At 47.4% G+C, this 20,867-nt stretch overlaps 1 protein-coding gene across 2 annotated transcripts in view; it reads left to right on the forward strand.

The window, feature by feature from the left end:
* Window positions 1–20,867, forward strand: part of ARMH3 (armadillo like helical domain containing 3) — a 1,518,639-nt gene that overhangs the window by 985,546 nt on the left and 512,226 nt on the right. The window lies entirely within an intron of this gene.

Raw genomic sequence — 20,867 nt, forward strand, 5'->3', positions numbered from 1 at the left:
GCACTCAATGAGCCAAGACAATCGGTAGAGGTTTTTGTTTGCTCGTGCATGCAGTCGGAAGGTCCTGCAGTAAGCAAGAACTTTCTCATTACTCGCTGACATGGACGCTCTTCCTCCCCCAACCTACAGCATGCCCAGGGAGACCTTGTGAGGTACCCCAGGCATAAGACAAGTCACGCTGATGTATCACTCTGTGTGTTAGCTAAGCCATTGTTCCGTTATGTTTGTGTAACGCTCTGTGAATCAATGGAGCCATGGTCATGTCACGCTTGTATATCAGTCTTTGGATCACTGTTTTTGGTATAGGGGCAGTACTCGTATGCAAGGTGCTGCTTTAGGTTATGAACACTGAAGTGTGAAATCAACCCTCAATATCTGTATGCTATCATTATTTCGTTGCTATAATTTTTTGTTTAGTCCGTATTCAGCACGCCAAGCTACGTGCCTTGTTGTGTGTCTTACGTGTTCATTCGTCCATATGCTTATGTTGCATCAGTTAACAACTGCTTTACATGTTGCACAATCAGGACAGGAGAGTGTATCAGGACAGGAGCATTAAATGCAGTTCAGCAGGTCTATGAGATCATTGTTTAGAAACAGGACAGGATTACTAGAATGCATATCAGGTAGGATTTTGGTACGGAATCCGAAGTGCACAGAATCAAGAGTGTGTAGAAATTGTTACCCTTACTCTCCCTTACCTATCCAACCGCATATCCCTAAACCTCTTTCCGGTTCTCCTACTCCCCCCCCCCCCCACCCACTCCCCATCCACAACCTTTCCCCAACACTCTACCCCACCATTGGCTGCCTAGTAGTGACCTGTTAACTAAACCTCATGGACCCGTGCCAACATAGTGGGAGGGGCGTACTCCATTCGGCTTCCGTGGTGGGGGTGGGGGGATTCCCCTCCAGGGGCATGACATAATCATTTCCCAATATGGGGAGTTAACGCCACCCAAGCCTAATGGAGTCTACATCCCTGCCTTTAGCCGATGTGCTGAAGGCACTTCAGGATATACAGGCAGAACTCGCCAACACAAGGCAGGAAAGCATAGCCTTAAAGACTCAGATTAGTGGTTTAGTTGCCCAGGACATACCACTGCAGGGACCTCCATCAGCTTCACCACTGCAAGCCCCTGCGGGGAGACGTACTACAATAGTGGTGAACCAACCACTAAGAGTACCCTTGGCCTCTCCTCAATGGTTTGCAGGAGATCCTCAGATGTTTCTGCCCTTTTTGTGTAAACCAGCTGCTTTCGAATCAACATAAGCCAAGACCGCCTCCTTCATCTTGTATCTCTCTGGTGATGCAGCTGGTTGGGCTATACCATTAGTTCAAACAGATGACCTTGTGGGAGTACCGGACGAGTACCACTTGGCCGCGGCTTTCTGCTCCTTTGCTACTGGATTTGTTTGCTGTTTGTGCCCAGCTGCCTGCGCCTTGACGCTCGCCCGTGCCTATCACAAGGACTTGGAGGTGATTGTGGACATTGCTATTGGTGCTTGTTGTGCCCACCTGTGTCCACCGAGCTCTTCCTCTATTGAGCTCTCTGTGCCCCAACTGATTGTGTTTTTTGTCCTTCCCCCACTAGGACATTGGAAACGCCCATTTTCGCGTCATCATCCATCTCCCATAACACAAGCTTGTTCGCGCACAGCGCGCGCACACTCATGGGAGTACCGGACGAGTACCGCTTGGCCGCTTAGCCGCGCGGCGGTGCGGTGGGAGTTGCAGTATCCTCCTTATTCTTCTTATTTTTGCCCGAACCCCTTTGTGTTTCTTTTTAATCATTATTTTTTGTGCCCTTTATTTTCATTTTCATTTTGTGTAAATCGATATTTCCAACAAAAGTAAGTTGCATTCAGAGCTTTCCCCACCCTTTAAGCCACTGGTGTTTTGTTTTTATTTTACTTGATGGTCTGCTAGCATAGTCTAATTGTGCTAATTTACTGCTCATTTAGCATTGCTGGTTAGTCTCGGAGTCTGACCACTCCCTTAAGCCACTAACGTGTTTCGTTTTTGTTACATTTGGTGGTCTGCTAGCATAGCCACACTCAGTATTGTGGGTTGGTCTCGGAGCCTGCTTTGTTTTGTGCCGTTGTGAACTGAGTCAATAATGGCATACAAATTAACAACAAGTATGCCGCCGAACATTCCTCATTTGACATTAGTAAGGAAACCACCAAATCAGGTTGATTGTGAAGTTTGCCAGCAGAAATTTCACTCTGCCACTTCAATCACCCTAACGCGTGTGTCATCTTGCTCAAAACCCACCTTTACTTTTGACAATTATATGAATGATTCTTTTGTTTCCATTTCATCTATGTCAACATCCATCTCGTTGCCCACAGTAAATCTGGCGGTTCAGAGGTCAATAGTATGCCACTGCCTGCAAACACACCTTGTACAAGAGTCAATCCACAACCACTCTCTGACCACACAATGTTAGCATCTACCAAACATATCTCGAGACTCTCTTCCTCCCGCATTGTCATTTCACCAATTAATTTTCCTCCTTTGTGTAATGACCACACATGCCTGTCCATTCATGCAAGCCAATGCGAATCCCCAATATTATGGAAGGACAACAATCGTCCTGATGAGGATTCCCATGTTGGGGAGGAGGACTCAACACGCTTACACTCTAGAGTAGACATTCGCAATCCCATGTTACAGTCCTTTGCTCTACCCACACCTAGAGCAATTAAAACAGCACCATCTGATCTATTTTTACAGCATTCAACTATGATCCAACCAGTTCTCATTGACATTAACACCACCATTATGAGTTTGTGTAAACTTTTTGAGTCACTTGATAAATAAGTCTCACATCAGTCGAAACAATTTGATGAACTGACGAAGTGGCTATCGGCATACTTTTCATCCACACAATCGAAGAGTCTGCCTGTGAATAATTAATTGAACATAATGAATAATTCAGTGCAATGTGTGGATTTTGATGTTGATGGTATGGTCCATAACTCTGCTATGACCAGTGCACATATACATACTGCTTAGCAGGAGGAGGCCTTAGATTCTTGTGCTCTACCCCTGATCACTGGCATAATACGTCCGATAACAAGCATGTGTCCCACCTCGATTGATGAGGTAAAGATTGTATCTATTGCTCATCCAGCTCAAGAAAGCGCTTCTGAAGCGAAACAGGTGCATGTGGTGCTTGTACCTGAGCGACCAGCAGGTCAAGGTTTAAGCCACCTAGAGGCGCTCAAAGTTAGAAATCCTAAAATTGTTCAAAAGAAATCTCTTTCTTTGCTAAAAAAAAAACGAAAAACATGATAAACATTAAACATACAAAAACACTCAATACCTTTTTCAAAGCCTTGAGCAAAACAACTGCTTCCCAAAACAATGTGCCTGTTGCAACTGGAACAGCCCCTATCTCAATTTCAGCACCCACATCTCCTTCAAGCTTGCCTGTGGTGCCCCCAGTTAGCATCGGACCAAGTAACAGATTGTCCAGGGGTCCCTCTTTCACCTCTCTCACAACTAGTACTATCGATAGCTCGAAACAATGAGGCTGAGAATCAACTCACTGCATTAAAGAAACAAAATGCTGCTTTGTTTGGCTCTACTTTTGCCAAGCCTATCGACATGTTATCAGTGCCCATTGGTTTGCCACCTAAACCTTCAAGTGAACAAGTTTGTCAACCTTCTATAGTGCCTAATACAAAACAAGCTAGTGCCTCTTTTGCTGAGGTTCACACACCTACAACAGATGCTTTACCGTCACAAATTGTGTTTGAGAATTTCAAACAGAAGGTGGATGAATATTTGGCCACTAGCATAGCCAGGATGCAAAGCAGTATTCCTGCGGTGGTGACTACCTCCAGTGGTCAAATCCCACAAAGTTCCTCACATGAAGGACAGCATATCCAGGAGGAAATGTGTTGTGTTCATCGTAACGCAAGCGCTGATATCTCAAAAATAAAATGGCTGCCACAGAAACCCAACTTGCACCCAGTCTCACACCATTTACATCCACGCAGAGTGCATTTTCACACTTTCATCTTAAAATGCCGAGATGGAAATTTTTCTATTTATGACTTGAACCGTCAGAGTGTTTTGAACATTTTTGGAGATGTCCCTGAGCTATGTAATGTGTCAAAACAGGACTTTGATCAAATAGAATTCATCTTGGACTCAACACGTGCAATTGTGAGATTATGGATCCCCTCTGTTGTAGTTTGGGATTCCATTTGGAGATGCAGGATGTGTCCACCCTAAAAAACAAAACATCTGTGTGAAACAAAACATCTACCAAGGAGTGAATCGAGACCATGCAGATGTTCTGAGTGCTCCCTCACAAGAGTATTGACCACCAACATGTCCTGCCACGGCCACCCTTAAAATAGCAAGTTGGAATACGAGGGGCTATTCTCACTTACACTCATCCATTGCCAAGTCGCCAGACCTTTGCCAGGTGATAGCATTACTGGAAACTTGGCTCATCTCCTGTCCATTGTGGGATGGCTAAGAGATTGCCCTGCTTCCTGCACTTCCCACTGGAGGCAGACCATCCTCAGGTCTTCTTGTGGCAGTGCACATCTCTAGTGGGCTGCGTGTTAAGCCGTGGTCATCTGTTGAGGCCCAGATCCAATAAGTCCAAAATGTTAGTCCCACACAGGTGATAGCATTTGTTAATATTTATAGAAACACTGCTGTCTTGTCCGACGACATCTTCTATGATGGCTTAATCGAGATTTTAGACATGATACTGATGAACCACACAATTTCAGACACCATTATTGCAGGTGACCTTAATTTGGACTGCTGTAAGCCGTCTGGTAACACCCAAGATGCTCAGAGATGGAATAACCTTATGCAAGACAGCAATTTTCACATGCTCAACGGTTCTGTAGAAGGGGATGTGCATCCTCAATATACGTGGCAGCGTGGGTCTAGTACAAGTACAATCGATTACATATACATGAGTTCCCGATTGTTCAAAAATGTAATTAAATTGGATATCAGTGACCAACCTCACAGTGATCAGACTATTAGTCGCACATTCCACCTGGAACCTTGGGAGAATGAGCGACAAGCCAAGGTTGCATGCAGAGGCGAAAGTTAACTCCTCTAGAAATCGTCTCCAGTGGAATGCAGAGTCATTAACCAATTTTAAAAATAGAGTGGATTATAACACATGCAATCCAATACTTAGCAATACTCTGATCTTCTAAAACCATTCATGAAGACCATAACCATTCCCCGGCTTAATCAGATAGGACACCCACACACCTTTAATGCAGAGACTCATGATATTAAAGCAGACTATAAAAATCTCAAGAAAAAACTAGCAGCATCACAAGATCCTCTGCGTTGGCAGCACCTAGAAACAGCCAAATGCTGCTACAAAAACTGGCTAAAGAGCAGAAAGGCGGCACAATTCCAACAGGATAGTGAGACAATGCAAAGTGCCATGTCCAATAAAAACTCCACCAACATGTGGAGGTTGCTGAATTATCGTAGATGCCATCTCCAGGGAGACGCACAAATCAAAGGCGTCCAGGAATCAGCTTGGATTTCCCACTTTTCCTCTTTGTATGCCGACGCTGTCTTTTCAAAAATCATGTATACACCTACACCTGCCTCCTCGTGGAAATTACAGATCTCCATAGAAAGCATTCGTGCTATTATCATGAAGGCAAGCTCCACTAGGGCAATGGGTCCAGATGGGCTTTCGAACATTATGTTTAAAGCCCACCCTGATGAATGGGCCAATATCCTCTACTCCATCTTTGAGGATATATTAACATCTCGCACCATCTCCCAATCTTGGAAAACTTCCATAATCATCCTTATTTTCAAGAAGGGGGATCATAGTGTTCCAGCCAATTACCGACCGATTGCCTTACTGGATGCACGAGGGAAAGTGTTTGCCAAACTGATTCTTTTCGAATTGAATGCCTGAACTCTACAATCCCAGCTCTGAGACCCTCATCAAACAGGCTTCGTTGCTGGGATGGAAACTACCATAAATCTGTTTGCCCTTAATTCAGTTAAATTGCAATGTCACATGTCCAAACAACAGGTTTTATTGCCTTTGTTGATCTCAATGCCGCCTTCGACTCGGTGAGTCGGGTGCTTCTGCTTTCAAAACTTCGCAAAGATAATTGCCCGGCCATACTATATGTTGTTATTCACTCATTGCACTCCCAAACCTCCATCAGAGTTTGTTTAACTATGGATGGACTATCTGACCAGATTAGTACCTTTCAGGGTCTAAAGTAAGGGTGTCTTTTAGCTTCAGCAATTTTCAATTATTTCATTCATGACGTTAGATCTGCCTTGACCGATGTGATATCAGATTCTCCAAAACTCAATAATCAACCCATCCAAACACTTATGTATGCAGATGACCTAGTTCTCATCTCAAAAACACAACTAGGTCTGCAGCGCCTGCTGGATGCGTTTTACATCTATATTCAACAAAATGAGTTGAAAAACAACATAAGCAAAACTCAAATTGTCGCTTATTCACCCAGGCGCAAAGGTCCGTTATCATATGTCTGGACTTTTGATCAGTCTCCCATCAAAATGGTACCACAGTATACCTATCTTGGTATCTTGTTTGAGGGTCTGTACCACGCAAAAGGCCATTTAGCACGATTAGAGGCAAAGCTTACATCATCCATTTCACAAGCCAGAATTATAATGTTTAAATATGGTACATTTTCAATAAGGCCTGCATTGTTCTTTTGGAACATGAAAACAATTCTGGCACTTTTGTATGCCCTTGAAACATTAAACATTAACTCACCCTTACCATTTGCTAAATGGGAAGCAAAATATTGGCGGCATATTTTACACCTACCGAACTGTTTACCCGCCGCGTGGTTAAGGTACGAACTGGGCTTGGTATCCATACACGCCATAGATCAGTGGTGCTTGTGAGCATTTTTTAGGAAATGTTTGATTTCGACTACCCTAAATGTCCTTTTGAAAACTCTGACAAAATATATATTCACTACTAATCAAACATTCATCAAGCAATGGCTCACGAAGGTCTATCATATACTAAATTCGGCAGACGTGTCATTAAACCTATTAATACAGAATCCTGATAAAGCAAAATCAAAACTGTTTGAGCCTGACTGGATAACCACCAGAACCCTGTGTCTTTCATATCATGAAATAGAGGGAGCCCGGTTTCCACATAAAAAATTGCAAACTTTGCCCTCTTATTTGGTCCGGTGCCCTCCACTCAAATTCCGTAATGGCATCCTAAGATTACGCTTTAATTTGTGGAATACCAGGGATGTTCAAGCCAAGCGGAAACAACTAGCTATAAACAATTTCTGCTGTTTTTGCTTAGTGAGAGACACTTGTGAAACATTAGTACACATTAGTACATATTATTATTTCTCGTGAAATACACTATACAAGGCACTGTAAATACTTGTGCCTTACAGACCAGGGTTTGTGTTGGTCACCAATTTTGGGTTCCTGCTATCTACCCTTACAAATTGCAACTGTCAACTTTTAACATGCTTAAATCTAGAGGCCACAAAAATCAAAATCTACTCATTTTGAACATAAATATAACTAATCATGTGTTGGATGAATTTTTCTTAAATGCATCATGAGCTTAAACAGTACATTTTTATTATCCATGATACCATGAAACCACAAATAGAACGAAAAGGTTCAAACGTATTTGTTCATCTTTTAAATTTTGATTATATGACGATGTTCAATTTTAGTTCCTTTCGTGGTTTTTGTGGAATGCAATGTAAATGTAGTGTAAATGTAAATAATATGTATATGTTTTATATTTGTCATGTATAAGTTTTTTTATCTTCTATTTGAAAGGTTGATTTATTTCAGCTAATATAAATTAAAAAAAGGTTTTAAAAAAGATGACTGTTGTATGATTGGGATTTGTTCACTACAAAGTTTGGCAGGCTATTTGATCGTAGGAGTGTCTCTTGCGCAAGATAACGAATTTAATTGCGTTACGACAAGGATCAAAAGGTGTGGTCACAAATGTAATGTAGTTTAATAGACTCATTGTAAAAACCGAATGGCCAGAGCCAAAGCAAGCAGCTCTGTTCTATCAAGGTCTCAAGGAAGAATGAAGACGCAGTCACTTAGGTGGAACCTCAACCCACTATCTGAACCCCGTTCATTGATTTGTCCTTACGTTTAGACCATGGAATAAGTGAGAGGAAGGGAGAAAAAAATAAGACCATATGTCCTCCCTTTTGTCCCTCTAGATAAATGATGGGAGACCAGTGCACGTCCATCTGAAAGCGAACCTCTGCAAATAGCTAGTATACGGGGACCCTTGACATCGGATGAAAAGGAAAAAAGACGTAAGAATAATCTGTTTGTATCGTGTGTGACGAATCCTGGGATATTGTCACATCTTCCATGGGAAAGCCTCCTTTCCATGTGGCGAGGGATTGAGGCTGCTTCCCGATAGTCCCCCTGGGGGTGGTACTCAGCGGGTGGATCTCATGGGAGGGGAAATCCTTAATGGGAATGTTGGCAGTGGCCCTGAGGGACTGCAGTATTCATCCAACCCTTTTGTGTGCCCACCTTCCTTAACCCCCACTCAAGACCATTTGGTCCCCCACACCACTATTAGTTATGGTTCAGTAAAGGACCTCCTTAAAAACACTGGGACGAGGAAGAGGGAAACTCACCCAACCCTGATGCAAAACATCACTGTCACTAGTAAGATGAAGGAGGCGAAGGTCCACCACGGAACCAACACACGTGGTGCAGCTGCCCAAAGGGAAGAAGTACTTACTCGGTTGTCGAACAACCAGCCCTGGAGGAGCACAGAATGAGACGCTGGTCTCATTCCAAAGGAACTCTAAGATTGGAGGCCGGGGCGTGGACTGCCACAGGTACCTTGGAGGTCCGAACGAGGCAGATCTGATTGGTGGCAGGGATGCAGAAAGCAAGACGAGCAAAGACCCCCCCCCCCCCCCCACCAAGAACAGCGATGCAGGCAGCCGCCAGTGAGGGAAAGAGACGCCGGAGTTGCAGAACCGCATGGAGAATGACGCTGAACATTTCCAAAACATATGAATAAGGTCCGTGGTGCCATTGTATGGATGGCACCAGGGGCAGGTGGACTGCATGTTATCGCAATGTTAGCTACTCTACTGGGAGTCATGTACACAGCAGCGGACGAGGGTATAAGTTAATCTGTAGCAGCCTAAACCTGACGTTACGGGGTACATTCTTATGGAAGCCTAGCACTCAATCCCATTCAATGTCAGTAATTTCCAAAACCCATATCTGTCTCACATCTCAGTTTCAAATCTGGGTTTCTGAAGCTGGATCCCTCCAACAGCCATCTTCCAGCAAATATATCACAGCCAGGCGTGCCATTTCTTCAGGTTCCTCGGGCCACCCCTCCCATCTACATTTCGCAACTCTGCTTACCCTCATGTATATCAAAAATTGTCCCTTGGGCAGGCCCAGCTGCTGAGTTATGTTATCTAGGTTCCTGAAAATACCTTTGTTGTACAGGTCCCTCAGGTGTAGATGCCACATTCCTCCAAATGCCTGGAAACACTTAGGTCTTCTGTATTCGCACATACGTTAGCTACGATTGGCACATTGGCAGAGTAGGGACAGCTCACCTTAATCACCTTCAACGTTCTGGACCAGATCTGCCTACCTAGTACGACAAGCAGAGGTAAGGAGTCCATGCAGCCTCCTGGAAGCCATAGTGTTTCTTTAAGCCTGGCCGGTTACACCAATTGCTCAAGTAGTGCCTATTCTGGTGTAGGACCGTCAGCTAGCCAATGTGAAATAAAACTCAACTGAGCGGCTAAATAGTAGAGCTCAAATCTTGGCAGCTGCACCCCCATCCTTGTAAGGCAGGCACAACACAGAGAGGGACAGTTTATGGCGACCCAAGCCTAGGAGATGAAAAAAGGTCACCCCTACATAATAGTGGACATTGATGAAGTAATAAAGAAATCTAGGGAGGACAATCATCTTGACAATGGCAAGCCTACCTATGAGTGACAGAGGTAGCCGAGACCAGAAAGACATAGATGTCTTAAGGCAATCCAGCACATTAAGCGTGTTATCAGTGTGTGTACCTTTAGCTCTACCAAATTTACAGGCAGCTTGCAGGTAGATCTACAGTGTGGCAAGTACAGATATTGTAAAATGTAGTAGAATATGCAGTATAGCAAGTACAGGTATGATAAGATATACAGGAGGTTGCGATAGAATGTACAGGCATGATACAATATACAGTAAGTTTACAAGAGAAAAGAGTGTCTAAGTACAAAGAGGATTACAAGAGTTATATACAAGTAGGATATACAAATGGAATAAAGAGGGCAATAACAGTGCGGTTAGGGGGCCATATCCATGATATGAAGAGAGGTTAGCCCTCTGAGGGACGGACCACTCGGGAAGAGTGGGATTCGTTTGAGAAAGAAATGCTTTACGCGTTTTGACAACAGGTGGCTGTTGGCAAGGGACCCACCCCCGACCAGCAGGCCTCAGTAGCAAAAGCAGAGCTCGGTACTCCCGACCCCACGCTTGCCAAGAAGTTGATGCCTTCGGAGCCGACTGAGATTTCAAGCTCCATGCCCCAAAAGGCTGGTAATGGCCCTCTAGGAGCCTCTCCCACGGTGCCCATCGCCCGTCTGAGCTGTCGGCGCCAATGCCCAATCCGTCAGCCTCTAGGGCTCCGCTACAAGTGTCTAAGCTTTCAGCATCCAGACCTACGGATCCCAAGGATAAGCCCTAGACGTCGACGCCTTTCAACCGCTATCATGGACAAGCTTTTTTGACTCAATGGGCCTCATTACGAGTATGGAGATAATGAAAAAAGGAAGGAGGAATGGCATTAACGGCATCATTAATGGGTCCGGGCCATTACAAGCCGACAACCCGCCAATACCGCGACCGCCAATACTGTGCCCCTTCTTACTGGCATGCGCGCGTACACGCGCCCCTTCACAGTGCCAATACTGGGATGCCGCTAACAGGAGGACATCACAAGTTACACGGGCATGCACTTACCGGCATCCCGATGGCGGTAATTAGGGGCTGCACGACGGCTGCAATACAGGCATTGCGGACCACCCGCAAATAGCAACCTGCAGTGCAGGCAGCTGCCACAGGTGCACACAATCACCACAGGTGGAGTCAATGGAGCCTGTCCCAGTACAAAAGGAGTACACCCACACACCACAACCCTTCCTACACCAAAATGATCCCACTAGCTGTTGCAATCACGGGGCTGGAGGACATGCCTGTACTGCTACAACAACAACAACAACTACAGCTATGACAATAGGCAGCACAGAGGAGACGCTGAAGAGGAGGAGGATGAGACAGGCCCAGCAAGTTCCACCAGTGCAGCCAATGGTACCACGTAGGCAGCCACCAATCCCTCGCATCAGACCCAGTCCATTCAATCTAACCCCTGAGCAGATCCACACCCTGTACTGGTTGGACCGGGACACCATCACCAGCATAGTGGACATGATACACAACGACATTGTCAGCCTGATAGAAATCCGCACTGCCATCCCCCCTCTACTAAAGGTGGTGCCTCTGCTCCACTTCCTGGCCACAGGCACCTACCAGCACACAGTGGGTCAGCTGCATTGCATATCACAACCACTCTTGTCCCGCATGCTGACCCAAGTGCTTGATGCCCTCCTAAAGCATGCAAGCATCCACGTTTACCTACCACGGACTGGCCTGGAGCTCACTGACACCAAAGTAGGCTTCCATGCACTGGCAGGCATGCCCAATTGCGTCGGTGCCCTCGACTGCACCCATGTAGAATTGGTGGCCACTCATGCCAATGAGGTGGTGTACCGCAATCGCAAGCAATACCACTCCATCAATGTGCAGATGGTATATGACTCCAGCAAGATCATTACACATTGTTGCGCCCGATATCCCGGATCTACACATGATGCCATGGTGCTGCGTAACTCCACGCTACCCCGCTACATGGAGCGACATGGTGGACGACTTGCCTGGCTGCTTGGTGAGTTGCCTGACTGGCCCATGGCAGTGCATCTGGGTTGTGAGGTAGGGGATGTATACTCCACCTGGGTGGGATAGGGGGGTGCATACTCCACCTGGGTGGGAATGGGCGGTGAGTGGACAATGCACTCAGAGCTTAACACTGTTGACCTGAACATCCCAACCCGAACATGACACATCAATGCCATACATAAGACCAATGCCGTACATCAATGACAACATGCAAGATGCACAAGCAGGCCATATTGCAGTACACAATGCATCAAATCAATCTGTGTGCATACATACAGGGACATGTGCATGTCGACACCAAATAGCTGCGGCCATGGCCGTGAATCCTAAGGGTGTCAGCTCAGATTGACTCACACATACCTCTTTGTGCTCCCATGCAGGTGATGGAGGCTATCCCTTGAAGCCGTGTTTACTTACCCCTGTGTGGAACCCGCGGAACAGGCACGAAGAGGAGTACAATCAGGTTCATAGCCGTACCCGTGTCGTGATTGAGCAGACCTTTGGCCTGTGGAAGGCACGGTTCCGCTCCCTAAGCAGGTCTGGTGGAGCACTCCTTTATGGCCCTGAGAAGATGGCAAAGATCACCATGGTCTGTGTCATGCTGCACAATATGTGCATCCAGAGAAATGTACCACTGCCACCTGACATTGACATGCATACACCGGGTGAGGATGATGATGATGATGGAGGAGAGAAGCAGCACTCCTGCCAGTATGTGATGCTCAAGATGGCCGTGCAGTACGCCAATCGCTGATTGACGATTACTTCCGAAACACAGGGACATTGATGGTTATGTGTCAGTGCTACACTGAGCACTGGGACCGTGTGGACATGGACACAGGGTGTGTGGGGAGTTGGGCACTGTGCGCTGTCATGAATTGAATGGACACACACGAAATGGACAAAGTCCAGGCATTAAATGATTTTGCACACAACGGGTGTACTAATGAAAATTACAAAATAGTGCTTCCTCCCTCCACCACTCACACGCCCTCCCCCAAAACACCCAAAAACCCCATACTCCCCAATAAACACCCCAGACCCCTCTATAAACACCCCCTTAATCCCCTCTACACCACCAACACCACCTCCCCCCTCACCCATTGTCATCCCACACTATTTCCATGATTTTTTCATGTGCAGGGGGAGCATTTCGGTCTGCCTTGCACTCCGCCTTGTCATCTGCACAGGGCTGGAGGGAGCGGAGGATGCAGATGTGGGCGATGGGGTGGATGCAGATGGGATTTGCACCGCCGGTGCAGGTTGTTGGCGCTGCATGTGTTGGAGCATGCTGGTTAGGACCTGCGTTACAGCCCCCAAACTGTCACGGATCATGGTTGCATTAGAATTAGTGGCTGCAATGGTCCCAGCATTGGCCTCACAGATCTCTCAGCGTTTTTCCTCGCCATCAGCCACATATTGGCGCACCAGCTCGAGCATCGAGTCATGCCGGGCCTCCATCCTTGACAGGCATGCCTCCATGTCAGTGGGGGCTATGGGGGTAGAGGGTGCTGCAACTGGGTGGGCCATTGCAGGGCTGGCCTCTGGGTTGGTTGTGAGTTCTGGACTGTGCAGTTGAACTGCAGAATCCAGCATGGGGCTGGATAGTGTGCCCTGAGTGGCGTGTTAAGGGGTGGGCCGCGTGCTTGGGGTGTGGGGACATTCCACATGGATTGTTCCATCAAGGTCCACATACTCCTCCACTTCCACATCCACATCACTGAGTGGGGCTGTGGCTGCTGCCTCACCCACTGAACTTGTGGCAGCGGACTGGGTGCCATCAGCCCCCCCTTCAGCTGTTGTTGGCAGCTCAGTAGCCACAGTCTCGTCCGCTGCTGTGGTTTCCTCATGAGCCTGCCTGGCCTGTGCACGTGCCCTGGGTTGCACTGTGGGCCGCGGTGCTGCCCCGGAGGTGGAATGGCCAGTGCCCTGTGGTCAAGCCCTGGATGTAGATGGCCTTGGGCCAGGGTCCTGACTTTCACCTTCTGCATCAGTGCCTGTGGAGGAAGAAGAGATGCAGGTCATCAGTGATGGTGTTACATGCAGGATGCATGAGTTGATGCTGTACAGTTTTCATTTCTCATGCATTGCAATCTTATAGGTGTGTCACACAGGGTACTTTCAAGGGGGGGGGGGCATATTGGCATAAGCCGTGGCGTCTCCATTCGGCACTGATGTGTACCAGGTGGCATGCCATTGTATTGAGGTTTGTGTGATGTATGACATGCAAATGGTTCCCTGTGTGTTGGGTGTCTATTGGTAATGGGATTGGCACACAGCATGCATTTCATTGTGGCAGGGTTTGGGCCTCCATCTGGACATGAATCTGTATATATATATATGTGTGTGTGATGGGCCATGCATTGCCTTGGCTTGGCTCACTTTCACATCAGTTGTACTACGTCATGGTTTGGCCAACTGGGGTTTGCAGGGTCACTGACCTCCATCTCCAGATGTCGCGGCACCCTTCTCCATTTCCCCAAAGCCCTCTATGGACTCCATTTGGATTGTCGTGCTGCAGGTTTCCTCCCAGCGCATGAGTGCTCGACAGGATGTTCCCGACCCTGAGACGGAGGTTGTCCCATCTATTTTTACAGTCTTTGACTTTGCGGGGGGTGGTGCCAACCGCTGACACCTTGTGTGCAACCTCCTCCCAGATCTCTTTCTTCCTTAGCTGGACCTCCCTTTTGTGGTTATTAGTGAAAACCTCATCTGCATGGGGGCAGCAAGGGTATCGGCCAGCATATTTAGCTCCTCATCGGAGAAGCGCTTCTTGCGCAGGCGGTGGGTAGTTTTTCGAGTAGCCTTCGACATGATGTATGCTACCGCCCTGGTCTCTCCTCTGTAGTACTGCTGGATTGAGAGGATTGCAATGGATTGTGTTTTTAAAGATGGCCGCCGGCGCATTTCTCATTCCAACGCGATGACGTTACTTCTGGGTCTGGTATTACGAGCCCGATATTAGCATGTTATTACCGGGTCATTATTAAGGGGTTGCTCCTTGGCGGAGGTGGTATCGGCGGGTCCCGTGATGGCGCTATCGGGGGGTTGGAGGGCCTTTAGCGGCATGGCGGTGTAGCCATTACTGGCATGGGGGTTTGCGCATGCTCGCGCACTCGTAGTCAGCTGCTATTAGCGGCGCCAGGGGTGCCCGGACGCGCTAATATCTCCATGCCGGTAATGACTCCGTTTTTAGCAGGCATCTCGTAATGAGGCCCAATGTGGTCGATTTTCAGCGCCGATCAGGCCTAGGAATGCGAAAAGGTCGACCCCCATCTTCGTGGTTTCCGGCAGTGTCGACTATTTTGAGGACCGAGACAACTTGATGGCACTTGCGCAGGGCCTTCAAGATGCCAGTAGGTTGGACACATCTTCAGACCTTGAGATGCAACAACAACAACTCTATACTCGCTCTCATTTCAAATTTCGGACATTAATAGAAAAAGTGGTTGACACACTCAGCCTCAAGTCGTTCGCCATTCTCCATCAAGTGTATGACCTTCTAGACATCCTGGATAAGGGCCCGGCCATTGAACACAACATGCCCTTCAATCAGGCTATAGCTGACCCTTGGGCTTCCATCTGGCAAACCCATGCACTTTGCCCCCCGCGAATACCAATGTCACAGGGAAGTACAGGCCGGCAAGAGAGGACCCTTCCTTCCTCTCAACACATCCTTCCCCGGAGGTACTGGTAGTTCAGGCTGCCGCTATATCCTCCAGGCCCACGACATCCACGTCAAATCTCCCTACAGACAGCGAAGGTAAAAGTATAGACGCTTTAGCCAAGAAGGTTTTTACCTCCGACAGCACGGCTCTCAAGGCCACAAACGTAGCTTGCGGTTTCGTTAAGTTCTCCTATGGTTTGTGGAAGGCTGTCGAGCCTGAGGCAGAATATGTCTCGGAAGGTCATACGAGAGGACAGATTTATACAGCTGGTGGAGGATGGGATGGAACCTGCCAAGCAGTCCTTGCAAACAGGCCTGGATGTTGCTGACTTTGTTGGCTGCTCCATGGGATAGGCAGTAGTTATGAGAAGGCAGGCCTATTTGAAAACTTCCGGCTTCTCCCCAATGTACAAAACCGCCTTCTAGACATGCCTTTCAGGGGGAGATGCTCTTCGGACAGAAGGCAGATGACTCTTTGGAGACATTTAAGGAGCCTAAAATTGCTGCTTAGTCTCTGGGTCTGGCTGTGCAGCCGGCTAAGCCTGCTTTCAGCTTTGCCTCTAGAGGCAGAGGCTATAGGCGCTACGTGCCTTATGGCAGGAAAGCGCAACCCCCACAAGCCATGCAGGAGCAGAGGCATTTCTCACATCCCGGATGGGGCAGCGAGCTTCTAAAGGCCAGCAGACCGCTGCAGCGGCTTGGGCGACGGCACCTTCGAAGCCGCTTTGATTTTCCCCTCCCATGAAGTACCGGCTGGTAGACGTTTGGCAGGTCATTGGTCCCATTGGCAGGAGATAACCTCTCATGCCTGGGCCCTGCAGTTAATTCAGTGGGGTTGTCTGCTTTTTTTAAAGAAGACCTGCGGACAGACCCCGTCTTCACCGATCCAACCGGGACAGGAGCTCCAGGAATAACTGAGCGCCCGGTTGTTGAAGGGTGCCGTGGAAGAGGTGTCTCCTGATCAGAGAGGGTCGGGCTGGTACTCCCGGGATATCCTGGTACCAAAAAAAGAGGAGGTCTCCCTCCCATTCTGGACCTCATGGCTCTAAACAAGTTCCTGAGAAAAGACAAATTCAGGATGGTGACGTTGAGAGAAATTCTCCACGCTCTCCAGCTTCAGGACTGGCTGGTGTCCATAGATCTTCAGGATGCTTACTTCCATGTGCCCATACATCAGAAGCACAGGAAATTCCTGCGGTTCCTTATTGGGGACAAGCACTATCAGTTTGAAGTGCTGCCCTTTGGGTTGACCTCTGCTCCAGGGGTCTTTACCCAGCTAATGCCGGTAGTTGGATGACTGGCTGATCCCGGGAAGGTCAGTGGGACAAGTTTTGACTCATCTAGAAGACACCTGTGTGCTACTGCACAGGCTGGGCTTCTACCTGAACTTAAAGAAGTCGCACATGACACTGGTCCAAAGGCTCCAGATCATCAGGGCAGTCCTAGACACTCGGGCGGGGAAGGCCTTCCCTCCCGAGGAGATAGCCGACAACATATAACAGATGGTTCAGTTGTTCCGGAGGTATCGCGCAAAACGATGGACATGGAGAGCTAATTTTCAGGCAATTATTTAATTCATACTATAAATGTGTACCCTAAAACGGATCCTAAAGAGAACACCCTCTCCCAGGGTGGTGTAGAATAAACCCTAGGTAGCGCTGTGGCATCGCCTATCTGACAGAGATAGGTAAGAGGGAAACTCGCCCTAACTCTACAACGATTGCATTTGACTGGTAGGCAAGAAGATTTAAGAAGCAGTATTTGGTATCATACTGCCTGTCTCAGTCGGTCAAGCAGTTCATGTGGGACTATGTGTCAAGAGGACAATTTATTTGCCCTCCATGAAGTATGCCTGATCCGCTCAAGAGTGTTTATGGTAAAACTATTGTTCAATAAAAGTTGTTTCCATAAAACAATTGTGTGTTAATCGAGAAATATGAGAGATATGGTAAGTCTCTCTATTTCGATTTCTTATTTAACATCCTTTAGCACGGAATATTCTTCCTCGCATATTTTGACTCCCCCCACCCCCATTGGTTTCATGTGGAGAGATACGAAGGGGTAAACAATAGACTAGACTCTAAGAGATCCTTAATGGTCTAGAGTAGTCAAAATGACTTGTCTATGGGTCTCCCTTGGTTAGAAGACCTCCAAACTTGTGGTCGACCGGTTTCAATGACATCTATCTTTGTTTGTCGTCTTCTTCAGGACCCATTTCTTCCATCAAGAAAATCAATCTGTTTACCCGTCAGGGATGGCACAACGACTTCCGTAAAGGAAGATCAAAAATCCAGAGTGACTTCTCTGCAGGGGAAGCAGAGTAGGGCATTTTTTATTTTACTTGTCTTAATCACATAAAAATGGTTATTTACAAAGGCCTTTTGGGGATTGGACGGGTACCCCCACCAACCCCGAGGGCGAGGGATGGGTGGAAAAAGGATGCATGTACTATTCCCATTGTAAATTGTTTCGTTTTGTTACAGAGATCGTAACTGAGTAGTTCATTAGCTTGATTTACCTGGTCTTCACACTTTGGTATTGAAGCAGATCAAAATGCCTCTGTTGTGTGGCTCTGGTTCTTTGATCAGGAGTGGGCGCGATCAGTATGTTCTTTTTTCTATATAAGGGATACAACGAGAGATTGGTGGTTTCTATTGGACATAGTTGTGTTACGCTCACCTGACTCCCACGGAGGCGCTGGCCTGGTTCGCGCTGCTGTGACCTCTTCTAAGGTGATGCGCAGTGTTCGGAAGACGGACTGGACCGGGCCCCCAAATCTGGCTTGTCTGGCTCGCAGAAGTATCCTTCTTAGGGTCTGGAAGGACGAGCTCTCCATCCTGCTTCTGATGCAGGGGCGCGTTGGTATCCAGTTACTTCACTGGATTTTCGGATTGGTGAGAACCAAACTTGCTTGGCTTCCAGGTAAGTTTTTTGATAAGAGGTTCCCCTTGTGTCCATGCATTAATGTACTAATGCTAGTGTCTTTTTCCCCATAGGGGCTGGGGTACAGAATGCCGGGGGAACAGGCAGCGACCCGAGATGAGAGGTCAAATCCTTGTAGAAATCAGGTAAGTCTTTAATGAGCGTTTTTTGGTAATGTCTTTTCATTCGCTCATTAACGCTGATGTCTCTTTTTCCCCTTAGGGGCCGGGGTCCGGAAATTCCAGGATGCGGCGCGGACCCGAAATGAAGAGGGAATGAATCAACAGGTAAGTCTTAACATGGAGATTTAGCTTTCCTTATTCCCTTCTCTCTCTCACCTTTTGTTCTGGTGTTTTTCTCCCTAGGCGCTGGGGCGTGACTGCGAATCCGGATGATCGCTGCTGAACATGGAGGCGCCCTGTAAATGTGAGTGGAATGCGGCGCTGCAGCGATCGACGCAATGAGCTTTTAAATTAAAGTTTTCCTTTTCAGGATTGTCGGTGAGATGTCTCCGGAATGCGGATTTAGCAGGTAAGGACTTTTCCTTCTTCTGTTCTCTTCTTCTCTTCCTTTGCAGGTGATCCAGGATGCTGGCAGGCGTGGCAGAAGTCAGGATGCAGGAGCAGACACGGTGAGCGTCCAGCTGCTAGTTGCAGAACAACGCGAAGCACGTGTGGCTGTTCGGGTGGGGTTTAAATAGCCTTGGAAGAAGTTCCAGGTATGTATCCTTCCTCCAATCATGTATGTATCCTTCCCCGACCATGCCTGGATGGTAAATTAGTCCCACAGGTAAAGTAGTTCCTTTCAGGCCTCAAGGAGGCCCGGATCCTGCAGCATGGTCTGCATCAGGTAAGTGCACCCAAGCATTCCCATAATGAGGCTGGCGCCTATGGCGCCAGGACTGATGTCTTTTATGAGCCTGGCGCCATAGGCGCCAGGACACTGTCCAAAGGGTCCCTATATGGGGTTGCTGGGTCCTTCCTTGGGGACTGGATGTCCGCTTTCGGGACGCCGGGCTTGAACCGGCTCCCCGGGAGCAGCCATCATTACAGCACTCCCTTCCAAAGCCCCTCCCAAGGTTGTTCCCTCCGGGGGTTTTGGTTTGTCTGGGAAGAGTCGGTGGAATTTCCTGACTAATCGAGGTGCATGCACATGGTCGCTGGGTTCCCACGACCTCTCCTGAGGTGCGTACCCCTTCCAATCAATTAGGTAGAACAGTTTTGACCTAAACATTTTTGAGTCTAAAATGTTCTTCACTTCGAATTCGGGCTCCCCATCTATTAGAATAGGTTCTGGAGGTTTTAGTAGTCAGGTTCCGGGTACCACTGGTTTCAGAAGTGACACATGAAAAACAGGGTGAATTCGCATACCAGCTGGTAAATCAAGTTTAACAGCCACTGGGTTAATTATTGCCGTAATAGAATAAGGTCCCAGATATTTTGGGTTAAAAGTTTGAGGCCCTTTGAGTGGTAAATGTCTAGTAGCTAACCACACTTGATCCCCAATCTGATACGGAGGTGCTTCACTCCGATGTAGATCAGCATTCTCCTTGTATTTTCTCTTGGCTTGTTGTAAATGCGTAGTTGCCTCTTTGAAGGCTTGGGTAATTGTAGAATGCAGATGTTCTACTGCAGGAATTCCGAGGTTCTGAGGTGAGTCAAGGTTTGAGGTTCGAGGGTGATGCCCAAACAAAGTATAAAAAGGACTGTGGCCAGTTCCAGAGTGTACCGAATTATTATATGCATATTCGGCTATCCAAAGAATGTCTTTCCAGTTGCTTTCAGATTGCTGTAACATACACCGTAAGTACTGTTCAAGGGTCTGATTTGTCCTCTCGGTCTGACCATCGGTCTGAAGGTGGTGACTGGTCGATAATCTTACGTCCATCTGCGCCATTTGACAACATTTGCGCCAGAAGTGGGAAATGAATTGGCTTCCCCGGTCAGAGATTAGTATAGATGGGAATCCATGTAGCCGAACAATATTTTCGAGGAATTCTTTGGCTAGGACAGAAGCTGAAGGTAAACCTTTCAAAGGAATAAAGTGGGCCATTTTGGAAAACGAATCCACAATTACCAGAATAGTATTGTACCCCGAACAAGGAGGCAGGTCCGTAATAAAATCCATTGATAGCGTGTGCCAGGGTGCTGGTGGTATGTCTAGAGGTTGAAGGAGACCGGCTGGTCTTTTCTTTTGACTTTTATTTTGGGCGCAAACACCACAGGACATCACAAAAGATTTAACATCTTTTCGCCA

This window comes from Ambystoma mexicanum, chromosome 8, assembly GCF_040938575.1.
Source record: "Ambystoma mexicanum isolate Mex_15411 chromosome 8, UKY_AmexF1_1, whole genome shotgun sequence".
Lineage (NCBI taxonomy): Eukaryota > Metazoa > Chordata > Amphibia > Caudata > Ambystomatidae > Ambystoma > Ambystoma mexicanum.